Genomic DNA, 13,921 nt, shown 5'->3' with positions numbered 1-13,921 from the left:
CCCTAATGGAGAAGGTGAGGCTGTGTGTAGAGATGTGACTTCCAAAAGTAGCCATCAAGAGGGATCAACATCACTTTGAAGGTGGACGACATTTCGGGGGAGCTTGGTGGAGCTTGTTGATGTTCGAAGATAGATTTATGCTCAGGGTACCACCAGATCCTAATGGCATCTTTTGTGAAAAATGTGCGTAAAATGTTATGATATCAAAATTTGCATAGCGCTGTATTAACATTGGCATCCTTAGCATCTCTGGCACTCTAGCAGTCCCTGATCCAGCAATTAATGGAAATTCCCAACCATGTGGATGCTCCATCTGAGGCAAGATATAGAAAGCTGAACACTTCGCAGTAATTAGAAACTGACCAACGTTGTGTACTTCTTCCAATGTTATTCTGGTTATCACCCTTAAATGCTCAACATAATCAAAATCACTTTCCTTCATGTTTTGGTCCTTTTTGATCATAAATTCATCATACATGATTATTCGAATTTGCCCTTCTGCTAGCTTCTGACTATTGGTAACTGTTCACTAATTTCAATCCCCCTCCATCCACATTATGTTGCAATGTCACATAGGGGCCTATTACGATGGCGGGCAGACAAACCGTACCAGTAAACGGGACCGACTGCCAGGGGTGCGGCGGTCCCGCAATAGCAATTAGGATGCGACCGCCACCCTGGCGGTCGCATCCCGGATATTCAACATTGTGGCGGGCAGTGCTGTAATCAGCACCCGCCACAATGTTGAATATGCACGTGTTGCATTGGCATGCACAACGAGACAGGCACCGCGCGGTGCCTGCCACCTTGAGTATGCCAATCATAGGTACCCCCCATGTGCACCCCCAACCCACCCCAACATCCAGGGGGCCCGCATGCCTTTCCATAGTGGCATTGCCGCCATGGAAAGGCCAGAATCTGCACATATCATAATATGGAGGGCGGTGCCTGCTAGGCACCGCCACCATATTAAGGCCCAGGACCGCACAACAGGCAATTGTAATGATTGCCTGCCTGCGGTAAAGCGGCGGACGGTCTTTCCGGCCGCCCCTGTACCCCCGCCATTGTAATATGGCGGGGGGTAATTGAAGTGCGGGTGGGCAAAGATGTCGGGCAGATCGCCACTGCCTTTCGGGCGGTGGCGATCCGCCCGACATCATAATGGGCCCCATAATGTGGATGAAGGGGGATTGAAATTAGTGAACAGACAGTTTGTTCTTTTAGACATAAAATATAGTAACTCCAGCGCCTTACAACTCTTTGAGCTTCCGCTTCTAATGTATGCTACGAGCCTCAGATGGGTCAGACCCATATCCACATATTGTCACACTGTTGAATATATTTCTACTCTTCAGCGCACTGAAATGTCATCTACAAGTACACTTATGTTAACACACTTTAAAACACCTCATTGTTACACGCTACAACTGATGTTGAGTCAAGAGCTTAAGGTAACATTGTTTTCCAGAGAAATCATAAATGTCCATGCCCAGTATTTTAGCAGTCTATGGGCCTTATATGAAGTCTGAACCCTACGGGTCGGATTTACAAGCCCCTTGTGCCACTTTTGCGTCATTTTTAACATGGGAAAAGTGACGTACGGGTGGCGCAAGGGGCTTGTAAATAAGCCCCTATATTTCTATAAAATGTGGAGGTCATTCCGCTTTTTGGGAAGTTTAAATTAATTCCCGCCTAAAATATTGGATGTAGTCGACTTTTTCTGGAAGTCTAAATACTTGGCCTAAAAACCAAAAGAATGGAATTCAACAGTTAGGGGAAGTTTCAGTCAGACTCCTACTGTTTTACATGGTTTCTTGAACAACATGGAAAGCAGAACAGCCAATAGGAGTTGCAAGAGTCTTACTATGGATGGATAATAGGGAGCTTGTTTCACCGAGAAATGCACAGACCAACACTCTCAGGCACACTCATTCCTTAAAGAGGCTGATTTGTAAATGTAAGATATCTTTTTTCCAAGAGCTCCATCCAGGCTTAGCACCAACCAATAAACCATCCTATATAGTTATGCCATTATTTCCATCATGCCTTTGTGTCGCAAGCATTTAGGACCAATGATGCCATCCGCATGGGAACGGTGCAGTTTCAGAGCTCTGAGGCTTCTGGGAGAGAGTTCCATTTCAGGCCGGCGGGCGATCAGATTGCACAGCTGTGGGCAATTTATCTGAAAATGAAGAAAGCAAACATGCCCTGTTGTGCGACGCTAATTTGATTGTGGGCAGGGGGTCGCGTGGAATTCCTGCTCACATCCTCTTTCTATGTAATTGACCTAGAATGGATCCCTCTGGGCTCCAGAAACCCCTACATTTCCTGAAAGGCGCCTGGTCTGTGAAAGAGTCACATGTGAGGTGGACAAGGCAGATCCCTGGTGCTCTCATCAAAGAGACTAGCATGTGGGACCAATGTATAGAAGCACTGCCGTATAAACAGGAAGGACATGGATCTCAGCTCGAGACGGCCAGAGGTCCAGTCGCTACACCTAACTTGGCCTCTGGAACCATCGCCTTCCCCTTTGGTACTCCTGGACCTTCCCCTGCTACCTCTTGTCTCAGGGGGACAGCAGCAGGGCCAGAAAGTAAAGAAGGAGTTTTAGTTTTTATAGCATATGGTCTGCGCCCTTGTCAGTGTCCCATCACCTGAAAGCAGGAAGTTATTGGGAGGCTAAGGTGCGTATTTACAAGCCCCTTGCGTGACTGGTACGTCACTTTTTCCCATATTAAAAGTTATTAACAAGGAGTCGGCAATGCGATGTATCAAGAGGTCAAAGAGTGTATGATGTGACTTCCCCTACATCTGTAATTTTGGTTAACCAATGTCCTTGTGGGCAGTGCCCAAGGTACATACTTAAGCCATTCAAATACCTCAGGAATCTAAAAGTATGCCTTTGAGGTCAGCATTTTGCCGTGCAATAGACCTACTGGTCAGGTTCATGATTTAGGGAGTTATAGGGAAGGTAAGAGAGGAGAAATGGTGTGGGGATCTAGAAACATTTTCTTCTCCCCTGAAACAACAGAGGTGTGGGACAACCCCGGTGACATCACAGTTTAAGAAGAGATTTAAAAGGCCAGTTCCAGCGGGAAACAGCCTTTACCACGAAGGCTTTTCTACGCGTTACGTTTACAACGGTACACTTACCTCGTAAACGTCTTCACAACGCGTATTGCTTCCACGACCGTCTTTACCACGCAAGCAACGTCTTCATGGAACGTCTTCTTCCTCATCCGAAAAAATGCGTCAGTCCTTTTTTAGTGTCGGCGAAGACGTGAGAAAAAGGCAAAAAAAAAGAAAAAAGGGGGCTTGGGGGTGGTCTCCCCCCCCCCCCCCAAAAAAAAGCGTGGTAAAGGAAAAATCGAGGGAAAGGCTATGCGTAGAAAAATCATTCCGTTGTAACGCATGCGTGGTAAAGGCATGCGTTGCAACGGAATGCGTAGTAACGACATATATTCAGTTCAAGCTGCTCTTGTGAAATACTGAAATATGTGTAGTCATTTTAAAAAAAACACAGCTTAGAGGTGACAATGGCCAATCCACATCGGAATAGGAACTTGATCTTTGTAACTTAAATACTGCATGCACCTTGAACAACTCTCCTAATGAAATGTGGTTTGTAGCTGACCGGTCGTTGGTGAAATTACCAGGAGGCAGAGGTTCTACTCCATGCTCCTCTCTTCTGGCTTTTGCTACCTTATTTGCTAAAATGTAGGAGCACTCGGAAGAAATGCAGAGAAGTGTGAAGCCACACTATTAAGTGCTATATAAAACAGGAACACTCACATACATTAACTAGTGAAGACCTCTTATAATCAATACGATTGGAAAACCTGCCAACATGTGTGGGGTACTGAGGTACTTGCTGGAGAAGGTTTATATTAAAATGCACGTGCATATCATTGATTGGAGCAACAATTGATGGACAGAATGCAGAACAATGTCATACATTCACCCCAGTACAGAGATCTGGGCCTAAATCCATCGTTTTTTTGCTCACCATGCCATTCCAGTTTGAACCCAGCCATATGCAAATCAGTCTTGACCCTGTGCCCCATGGGAACAGTCCAGCCCGAACTGCCAAGCCAGGTCCTCCCTGGACTGGAAACAAGCATCCTAGGACCGGTTTCGGGCTTTCAGCCCTCGTCAGCCAGGATAGCTTGATTCCAGTGGCATGGAGAGCAAGGGACTCACGTCTGAGCATACCCTTCCCACTCGGGGTGACAAATGCAAAAACAACAATTGATGGACAGAATGCAGAGCAATGTCATACATTCACCCCAGTACAGAGATCTGGGCCTAAATCCATCGTTTTTTTGCTCACCATGCCATTCCAGTTTGTACCCAGCCATATGCAAATCAGTCTTGACCCTGTGCCCCATGGGAACAGTCCAGCCCGAACTGCCAAGCCAGGTCCTCCCTGGACTGGAAACAAGCATCCTAGGACCGGTTTCGGGCTTTCAGCCCTCGTCAGCCTCGTCAGCCAGTTGTATCATTGATTGGAGGGCATAGCAAATTGCTTATGGGAGCTATATTGCATCTTCAAGAGTTTGCATTTAAACTTTTTGGGTTTATATTATTTTTCGGTTAACCTTTGTCAATGCCGTTTGCAGGCAGGAGCCCTCTTTCATATTTGTCAAATTCCACGTGAAATTTCATTTGCTTCTTAATATGCTTTAAATCACTATGAAGCTAAACTGTGGACATTTCTTCCCTGTGCTACAAGGATCCGAGAGTCCTCTTGACCATTTGCACCTAGCTATCTCCTGGTTTGAGGTCATTGATCCCCTCTTTGGAGTACACCCCATATTAAGCCACCTACTACCTATTCACTTGCCGGTTCACAAAATCGAAAAGGTAAAGTCAGTGATATGTCTACTGGACAGACCCCAATATCTGCCTCTTTCACAACTAATCCAGTGATATGTGCGGCAATATCGCCTTTGTGCTTTTTGTAAAACAAAGAACCGAGAGTGACCTGTGTCTGTTAATATCTGATCCCCTTTCAGAAATGTGGTTACTGCCTCTTTAAGAAAAAGCCATCCTACTGAGAAGTTTTAGTTTGTCCCCTTAAAGGCACAGCAGTCCTGCTGAGAAGGGCTGGTAAGCTACAGTTAGCAGTATTGTTGACCGGCTGATGTTACCACCCCTTTAAAGGCACACCAGCCCTCCTTTTGCTTGTTGATATTCCCAAATTAGCAGTATATCATCCCTGCTGGGATCTTCTGGTATTGTCCCATCCACAGTATAGCAACTCCCTGATGTGATAGTTCCATTAACAGCCCCAATGGAATATGATGGTACTGGCACATTAAAACACAGTAGCATTTAGCAGAAGTGTTAGCACTCTCCCACATAAAGCATAAAATGCTTGCTGAAGCCGAAACGTGTCAGTACCGCCCCATTAGCAGCACAGCAGATCTGCTGGGAAGTGATAAGACTCGCCCATGAAAAGAAAACAGACTCACAGTGAAATGTTGGTACTGTCTCATAAGAAGCATAGTGGCACTCTTGAGAAGTGTCATTATTACATCATTTACATTATTACAGATCCGCTGGGGCGCGATAGCATTGTACCATAAGAAGCACTCTAGTCCTGTTGTGAAAACTCAATAAAATGTTTTAAAGAAAGTTAAAACATGTATATTGAATTATTAAACAGAGTTGGTGTGCTCACCTTAAAAAACAGGCAAACAGTGGATACCCTGTATATATATGTGTATGTGTATATACTCATATCTGCAGATAGCTCGCTGTAACCTGTTCTCTATTACATGCCTCCCTGAAAATTGTGCAGTAGGTGACGTGTGGGGCAGGGAGAAGATTTATTCAATGCTTAATTGTATTATTTATAGTGACCGTATCAGGATATGCTGTGTTGTAGGTTTTATTATGACGACAAGACGAGAAATGTCCTGAAGCACACCCTTTGTTGTTCATTAGATTGTTCATATATCTTTCCATTTAATTCCCATTTGGCGTGCAAAACCTGGAATGGTGCGCCGTTCCTGCGCACCAGAACATAATGTATTGAAAAGTAGTGGCCAACGTTTGAGTGGGTCACGATCCGGTTGCACAGCTGTATACACATTAGTACTTCAAAAGCTCGAGAGGGTTTTAGCACTTTTGCATATTACGAAACAATCAGAGAGACCAGAGAGAGCTAAGCGCAACACGTTTCACATCAGGTACGCACGGGGAATTGGTATAATGGTTGAATCGGTTTTGGAAGGTTGTTTAGTATTGTTGGAGGGCAAGCAAGTAGGATAAGAGGATCTAGAGATTGATATGAGTCAAGAGGTTAGAATGATAAGGGGTTAAGTTGATTTAGAGTGAATTATTTTAGTTTAAACTAGGATGTAGAGTTCACGTTTCATGGTCACATGGTATGAGTTGGAACTTGTAGTTGAAAATGGGTATACGTTTGGGGTGATGGGGTGTGGGTTGATGTGTATTTTTAACAGAAATCACATGGGATAAATTAAGTACGGGCACTTAGGCAAATTATACTCTGATATTATTGGGGTTGTAAATGCAATGTTACTGATATACATATATTTTTAACTCGTAGATACTCCTGATGAAGGTTTTCTTAAACCGAAATGCATTGAGTAAAATGTGTATCGAATCAAATGGAGGACATGAAAATTCTGCAATTGTTTACATATAGGCCTGGATGGGCAATATTTAGAACAATAACACGCTAAAAGTAATTTCAATGAATTTTTTACATCTATTGACGTGATGAAAAACAAGGATAACATGACGAAAAACAAGGAAAATAAAAATGATAAATAACTGATTACTTTGGTGGATGTGTACTAATTTGAAGTACTAATGTGTATACAGCTTTGCAACCGGATCGTGACACACTCAAACGTTGGCCACAACTTTTCAGTAGGTTTTATTATGCCATATCATGTTACTGTGTGTTTTGTAAGTTATTCTGTGCTATGCTAGGTGCTGTTATGTATTATCCTATGCTTTATGTTCTATTATACATACAACTCTGTGCTATGCTATGTGATTTTATGTATGTATAGTTTATAGTCTGTGGACTCTGCACTGTTATATATTTTGCTATGTGCTATATTAACCTATGCTTGTTTTGTGCATGTATATAGTCCTTAAGCCTGCTGGGACAAACAAGCGCTTGAGGGATTTGGAACTCTCATTTTTGCTGGGAGTGAAGTCAGCTTTTCACTCCAGCTTTTTTTGTTGGGTGGTAAGTCGGGTTGCGGAGGACAAACAAGCCTTGAGTTGGTTTCTGAAGGCTTGATGGCTAGATTGGTTACGGAACTCTTTGGGTAGGTGAATAACACACGCCTCAACAGCCCGCTCCCTCAGGGCACCTCACTCAGTAGTCCCTCCACAAGGCACCAACATCTGCTCAGAATACATTAAAAGTGAGGGCCTGGACACTGGAAATAATCCAGAAATACACTGCCATTGAAAGAGAGGGCCACTGGAAATAAGCCAGAAATACACTGCCACTAAAAGTGAGGGCCACTGGAAATAAGCCAGAAATACACTGCCATTAAAAGAAAGGGCCACTGAAAATAAGCCAAAAATACACTGCCACTAAAAGTGAGGGCCACTGGAAATAAGCCAGAAATACACTGCCATTAAAAGAGAGGGCCACTGGAAATAAGCCAGAAATACACTGCCACTAAAAGTGAGGGCCACTGGAAATAAGCCAGAAATACACTGCCATTAAAAGTGAGGGCCTGGACACTGGAAATTAGCCAGAAATACACTGCAATTGAAAGAGAGGGCCACTGGAAATAAGCCAGAAATGCGCTGCCATTGAAACAGAGGGCCAGTGAAAATACGCCAAAAATACACTGCCATTAAATGAGAGGGCCACTGCAAATAAGCCAAAAATACAGTGCCATTAAAAGAGAGGGCCACTGCAAATAAGCCAGAAATACACTGCCATTAAAAGTGAGGGCCTGGAAACTGGAAATAAGCCATTATGATAGATGGTCACTGGAAATACACCAGAAATACACTGCTGTTGAAAGAGAGTGCCACTGGAAATAAGCCAAAAATACACTGCCATTTATGGTGAGGACCCAGAAACTGGAAATAAGCCTGAAAGAGTTTGCCAGTAAAATTGAGGGCCTCATACTCTGGAAATATGTCAGAAAAAACATTGCCATTAAAAATGAAGCCCCAGACGCTGGAAATAACTCAGAAATCCACTGCCATTAATAGTGAGGGCCACTGGACATAAGCCAGAAATACACTGCTATAATGGAGATTAGGCAGAAACAGGAAATAAGCAAGATATACACTGCCATTAAAAGTGAGGATCTGCTACACTGGAAACAAGCCAGAAGTACAGGACCAATAAAAGTGAGGACCCAGACACTGGAATTAAACCAGAAATTCGCTGCCATTAACAGTGAGTACCCAGACACTTGAAATAAGCCAGCAATATACTGCCATTAAAAGAGAGGCCCAGACACTGGACCGAAGTCGGAAATTCACTGCCATCAAAAGTGAGAGTTCCATACATAGAACTAAGCCCTAAATACACTGCCATGAACACAGAGGGGGCGTATTTGCTGCTATGTTAATGGCGGAGCAAATATGATGCGGTTTCTAGGAACCTTATTGGCCAATCAACGGGGCAGATTTATGTTCCCTGGCGCATCCCTGCAAATCAGCATGGATGCGCCAGGGAAGATGCGTCACTAAAGTTTACCCTTGCGCCACAATAGATGCGCCGCATTTACAATGCAGCGCATCGTGGCGCAAGGATAAACAGATGCGTGACGCATCTGATGGCGGAAGGTTGGCGCATTGCTGGAGTTGCGTCGCAAGCACGACGCAGCTCCAGCAAGGCTCGGGGGTCCCCTATCATTACAATGCTGCGTCAATCCTTACGCCTGCTTCAAGCAGGCGCAGGGTTTTGACGCACCATGGCCGGAAAAGTGACTGAGTGAAATTTTGTAGATTTCACTCAGCCACTTTTCGGAGGCGTTCTTGCGCCGGAACGCCCCCCCCTGTGCAGGTACGCCCACATGTGGCGCAAGCTTTACAACGTGACGCATCTCCCTAGATGCGTCACGTTGTAAATGGGGCGCAACATGGCGCAGAGTTTACGCCACCGCTGCGTCACAAAAGTGACGTAACGGCGGCGTAAAAGTGGCGCAAGTCCGTTATAAATCTGCCCCAACATGTTTTGCATGGTTTTGCGCCATTTCACTGCTTTGAAGGTGTCTCCCATGTTGAATGTGGAGGGGTGCCCGAGAGACCGCGCCAGGGCCGGTCATCCGGAGAGGAGGTTTGTGAAGATGGCTTAAAGGTTGACTTTTCAGCGGTAGGAGGAATTCCTACCCCTAGCGCATTGAATGCCTGAGTTGTGAGAGTGTTCATGCGCTTAATGTAAACAAACCTTTAAAAAAAATACCTACCCCGCCGGCACAGCTGTTTGGCTTGGATTTAGCAGACCTCTCTGAATCATGGAAATACATTAATGCGGTGCCTTCTTACAGCCAGCGCGCTCTACTCCGCCACAAATCGCGTCATTCGGCGAGAAATTTTACGAGCTTCATTTAGATGTTGCAGCGGGAGATGAACACTGACTAACGGGCGCCTTCCCAAATCATGCACACTATGGACAAGCGCTGCTTAACCCCCATAGTGTGTGGGGGGGGGGGGGGTCTGAGGCTGGTGAGAGACATCTGAACTGCCAGCCCCAGGGCCCCCAACTTGTCTACCATACTCAATGTTTAATACAGCAATTGCTGCCTTAAATACTGCCATTTTAAAAAGCAGGTGCGATTATAAGTAATGAAATACGGTATAGTCACTGTGTTGCCAACTGTACATCCAGATGACCTGGATTCTAATCAAGCATTCCTCAATCAGTCACACTGTGTGATGTTGGGGTTCTTTTCAACTGTATCGGTTCTTATATAGGTGGGGAACACATAGGAGTTGTTTAAATAACGGTATGAGCACTGCTTAATTTGTGCCGGTGTTTTCCTGTGATGGATATCGGCATTCACTTTTGGGGACCGGCACTTATTTTTCTTCATTAGAGCTTGATCGAGACCAAGAGAAAGAAAGCTAGAAAATTGGATAAGAAGGAGGAAGAGAGAGAGACAGAGAAAGCGTGAGAAAGCAGGGATAAAAAAGAAAGTGGAAAACTGAATTAAGGAGGAACTAAAGAGGAAGTAGTGGAGGAAAGATGCATGAGATGGAAGCTGGACTAGACAGGCTACTTCTGCCGCAGACTCACAATGAACACTTTTATTATACAAATTACCCACTAATGTATGATGCAATATATAGACATCTGAATATTACAAGTCTGTAATGTTCAGTTTCTCGACCTTGGAAGGATGACAGGTGGCATCGGGTGTATTCGAATAAAATCCCGTGAGCAGTAGGGCAGCCACAGACCTCAGCAGCCACACTCAGCAGACTGTAACTGGGAGAGCCCCCTTCCCCTGAGTACATATACAGGAAGTGACGTTGCCTTGTAAGATGATAAAGTCTGACAAGCACCTTAAGGATAAAGGGCAGCTCTGCCCTAATGTGATTAGAGGTAACAACAATAATTCAAGTGGAGGCGGATTGTTATGTGGTTGAAAGCCACCAGCTCTGTAGAGTATGAACCAATAATGCCACATAACCAGTGTCACTTAGTGATTCTTTGACCAAGGCGTTTTCCCGCATAATTTTGGATTTTCCAAAGACTATCCCACCAGAGCCCCTCGGGATGTGGTAGGCTTCATGCCTGTTCCTAATCCTTCCGAGTGATCCAAGGTGTAGATGTTTGCATAGCTAACGAGTGGATCAAGTGGACAAGAACCTGCGATAGTCTTATGGTTCGACATGTCACCCCCTCCCACCACCCCCTTTCCATGCTTCCTAGTTTCCTATCTGCCCAAGTGCGGAGCTCTAGAAACTGGCAAACCCCCATTTGTGAAGCCCTTAGACTGGGGCAGGTATCAAAGTCCTCAGGTGACCCGGAAGAAGGCAGGCAGGGCACCATGCCTCTGGACACAACAGCATCTTACAGGACATATTCAAGACCCAAGCCTGTAAAGTGATCCACTGAAGCGGCGCGGGGGCAGTGGGCACCGTTGCTCAATGCCAAGTGCAGAGTGCCAGCCAGCTTCTGACTGAGGAGAACGGCCAATCAGACGAGTGCTTCAAATGCAAACATAAAAGTGCAGGTACCCACTCTCTCAGAGTTCCTGTTGGTTACTGAGTAGTGTAAGTACTCACACCTTAAAATGATTGAACCAATGCTGAGATGTGCCTTACTCTCCCACTAAAAGTATTGAATCCATGCTAAACGTTCCGGTACTCATCCATTAAAAGTATGGCACCCTGCTGAGAAGTACTGATACTCTGCCTTTAAAAGTATTGCTCTCGTGCTGAGAAGTGCCAGTACTAATTAATTGAAAGTATCGCACCCTGTTCAGGAGTGCTGGTGCTCTTCCATTTAAAGTATTGAACACATGCTGAGAAGTGCTGGTACTCTCCCTTTCAAAAAGTATTTAACCCATGCTCAGAAGTGCTGGTACTCTCCCTTAAAAACATTGCACTGTGCTGAGAAGTGCTGACACTCTCCCATCAAAAGTGTGGAACCCATGCTGAGAAGTGCTGATACTCTCCCATCAAAAGTGTGGAACCCATGCTGAGAAGTGCTGATACTCTCCCATTAAAAATGCTGAACTCATGCTGAGAAGTGCTGATACTCTCCCATTAAAAGGTCTGAACCCATGCTGAGAAGTGCTGGTTCACTCCCATTAAGTATTGAACCCCTGCTGCAAAGTTCCTGTACTCACCCATTGACAGTATTGCACCCTGCTGAGAAGTGCGGGTACTCTCCCTTCAAAAGTGTGGAACCCATGCTGAAAAGTGCTGATACTCTCCCATTAAAAGTGCTGAACGCATGCTGAGAAGTGCTGGTCCACTCCCAATGCAAGTGATGGACCCATGCTGAGAAGAGCTGATATCTACCATTAAAAGTGTGGAACCCATGCTGAGAAGTGCAGACACTCTCTCATTAAAAGTGATGAACCCATGGTGACCAGTGTCGATAATCTCTCATTAAATGTATTGAACCCATGCTGAGAAGTGCTGACACTCTCTCATTAAAAGTGATGAACCCATGCTGAGAAGTGCTGATACTCTCCCATTAAAAGCGATGAACCCATGCTGAGAAGTGCTGACACACTCTCCCATTAAAAGTGATGAACCCATGCTGACTAGTGCTGATACTATCTCATTAAATGTATTGAACCCATGCTGAGAAGTGCAGACACTCTCTCATTAAAAGTGATGAACCCATGGTGACCAGTGTCGATAATCTCTCATTAAATGTATTGAACCCATGCTGAGAAGTGCTGACACTCTCTCATTAAAAGTGATGAACCCATGCTGAGAAGTGCTGATACTCTCCCATTAAAAACGATGAACCCATGCTGAGAAGTGCTGACACACTCTCCCATTAAAAGTGATGAACCCATGCTGACTAGTGCTGATACTATCTCATTAAATGTATTGAACCCATGCTGAGAAGTGCTGACACACTCTCATTAAAAGTGATGAACCCATGCTGAGAAGTGCTGATACTCTCCCATTAAAAGTATTGAACCCATGCTGAGAAGTGCTGATACTCTCTTATTAAAAGTATTGAACCCATGCTGAGAAGTGCTGACACACTCTCATTAAAAGTGATGAACCCATGCTGAGAAGTGCTGACACTCTCTCATTAAAAGTGATGAACCCATGCTGAGAAGTGCTGATACTCTCTTATTAAAAGTATTGAACCCATGCTGAGAAGTGCTGATACTCTCTTATAAAAAGTATTGAACCCACGCTGAGATGTTCTGGTGCTCTTTTACTAAAAGTATTGCGCCCATGGTGCAAGGTTCCAGTACTCCTCCATTCAAAACATTGCACCCTGCAGAGAGGAGATCTTACTCCCCCTTTCAAATTAAAGCTGTGAACGAACTCCGTATCTGACCGTCCATGCCATGGTACAGACAACGCCGGAGGCAAAGAACATTTGCAGTACTTGTTCTAGAGGTACCACTACCAAAAGTGACCTAAAGTTATATAAGCTTTACATTTCTTTCCAAACTCGTTTTACCCTAGTCGTATACGCCGAATCTGCATTGAGGCTAAATTCAAAGTACAGACGAGTTTCAGCGGAGTAAAGTAAGTCTTGGTAACTCACCCGAGTGCCCCCTCTCGCAGGCTGTTGCTCCCTCGCCTCCCCCGGAGCTGTGTTTATGTCCAGAGCATGCGGTGCCCAGATAGCAGTGTTATCCCCCGGGCCAGCCTGCCGTGATGTCAGCGGGCACTTCCAAGAAACGCCAGGGCAGGCCGGGTGGCTCGTATGCGCCTCGAGGCCATCGGACGGCCGCTAGGCGCCCAGCATGTCAGTCAGAGCAGCGCTCCCCAACACTGCGAGTCCCCTCAGTGTGCTGCAGCGGGATGCGGGGCTGCCTCCCGCCTGCCTCCCCCTCGCAGTCTGGCAGGGGGATTGGGAAAATGCGGCTAATTGAAAGGACATGCCGGGCTGTGCTCACGTCTTGAACCCTCTGCTATGAATCACAAGGCATCGGATGCCTGCCCCGCTCCGGAGGGGGTCGGGGGCTGGTCCCGCATTCTCTGTTTACTCGCGTTTACGATGCTTTCTCTCCGCTAATCACAAACAGCCCTCTGCCGAAGTCCCCTCCAGTCCCACCCCCCCCCCCCTCCTCTTCACTGGAAATTATTTGGGACCATATTTTAAGGTTTATGAACGTTTCTAAACCTTTTCTGCGGTTTGCATTCTTAATCCTAAATCTTTATTACTCTCTTTAGGTTACTTGTACATTTTTTTTTTATCAAGCATACCTCAGATCTGTTCTGTGTTTTATTTAAGAGAAGGTTTTAC

The 13,921-nt window shown here is 45.3% G+C and overlaps 1 protein-coding gene across 3 annotated transcripts in view; it reads right to left on the bottom strand.

Annotated features, from left to right (window-relative positions):
* Window positions 1-13,463, bottom strand: part of RIPOR3 (RIPOR family member 3) — a 456,892-nt gene extending 443,429 nt beyond the window's left edge. The window contains exon 1 of one of the 3 annotated variants that reach the window (XM_085619148.1): window positions 13,217-13,463. The gene's annotated coding sequence lies outside the window, so the exon portion shown is untranslated. The remainder of the gene's footprint in view (window positions 1-13,216) is intronic. The other 2 variants (XM_085619147.1, XM_085619149.1) reach the window with 2 other exon arrangements.
* Between the last annotated feature and the right edge of the window lie 458 nt (window positions 13,464-13,921).

This window comes from Triturus cristatus, chromosome 7, assembly GCF_964204655.1.
Source record: "Triturus cristatus chromosome 7, aTriCri1.1, whole genome shotgun sequence".
Classification (NCBI taxonomy): domain Eukaryota; kingdom Metazoa; phylum Chordata; class Amphibia; order Caudata; family Salamandridae; genus Triturus; species Triturus cristatus.
The sequence above is the reverse complement of the archived record's forward strand: the minus strand, read 5'-3'. Positions and strand labels throughout refer to the sequence as shown.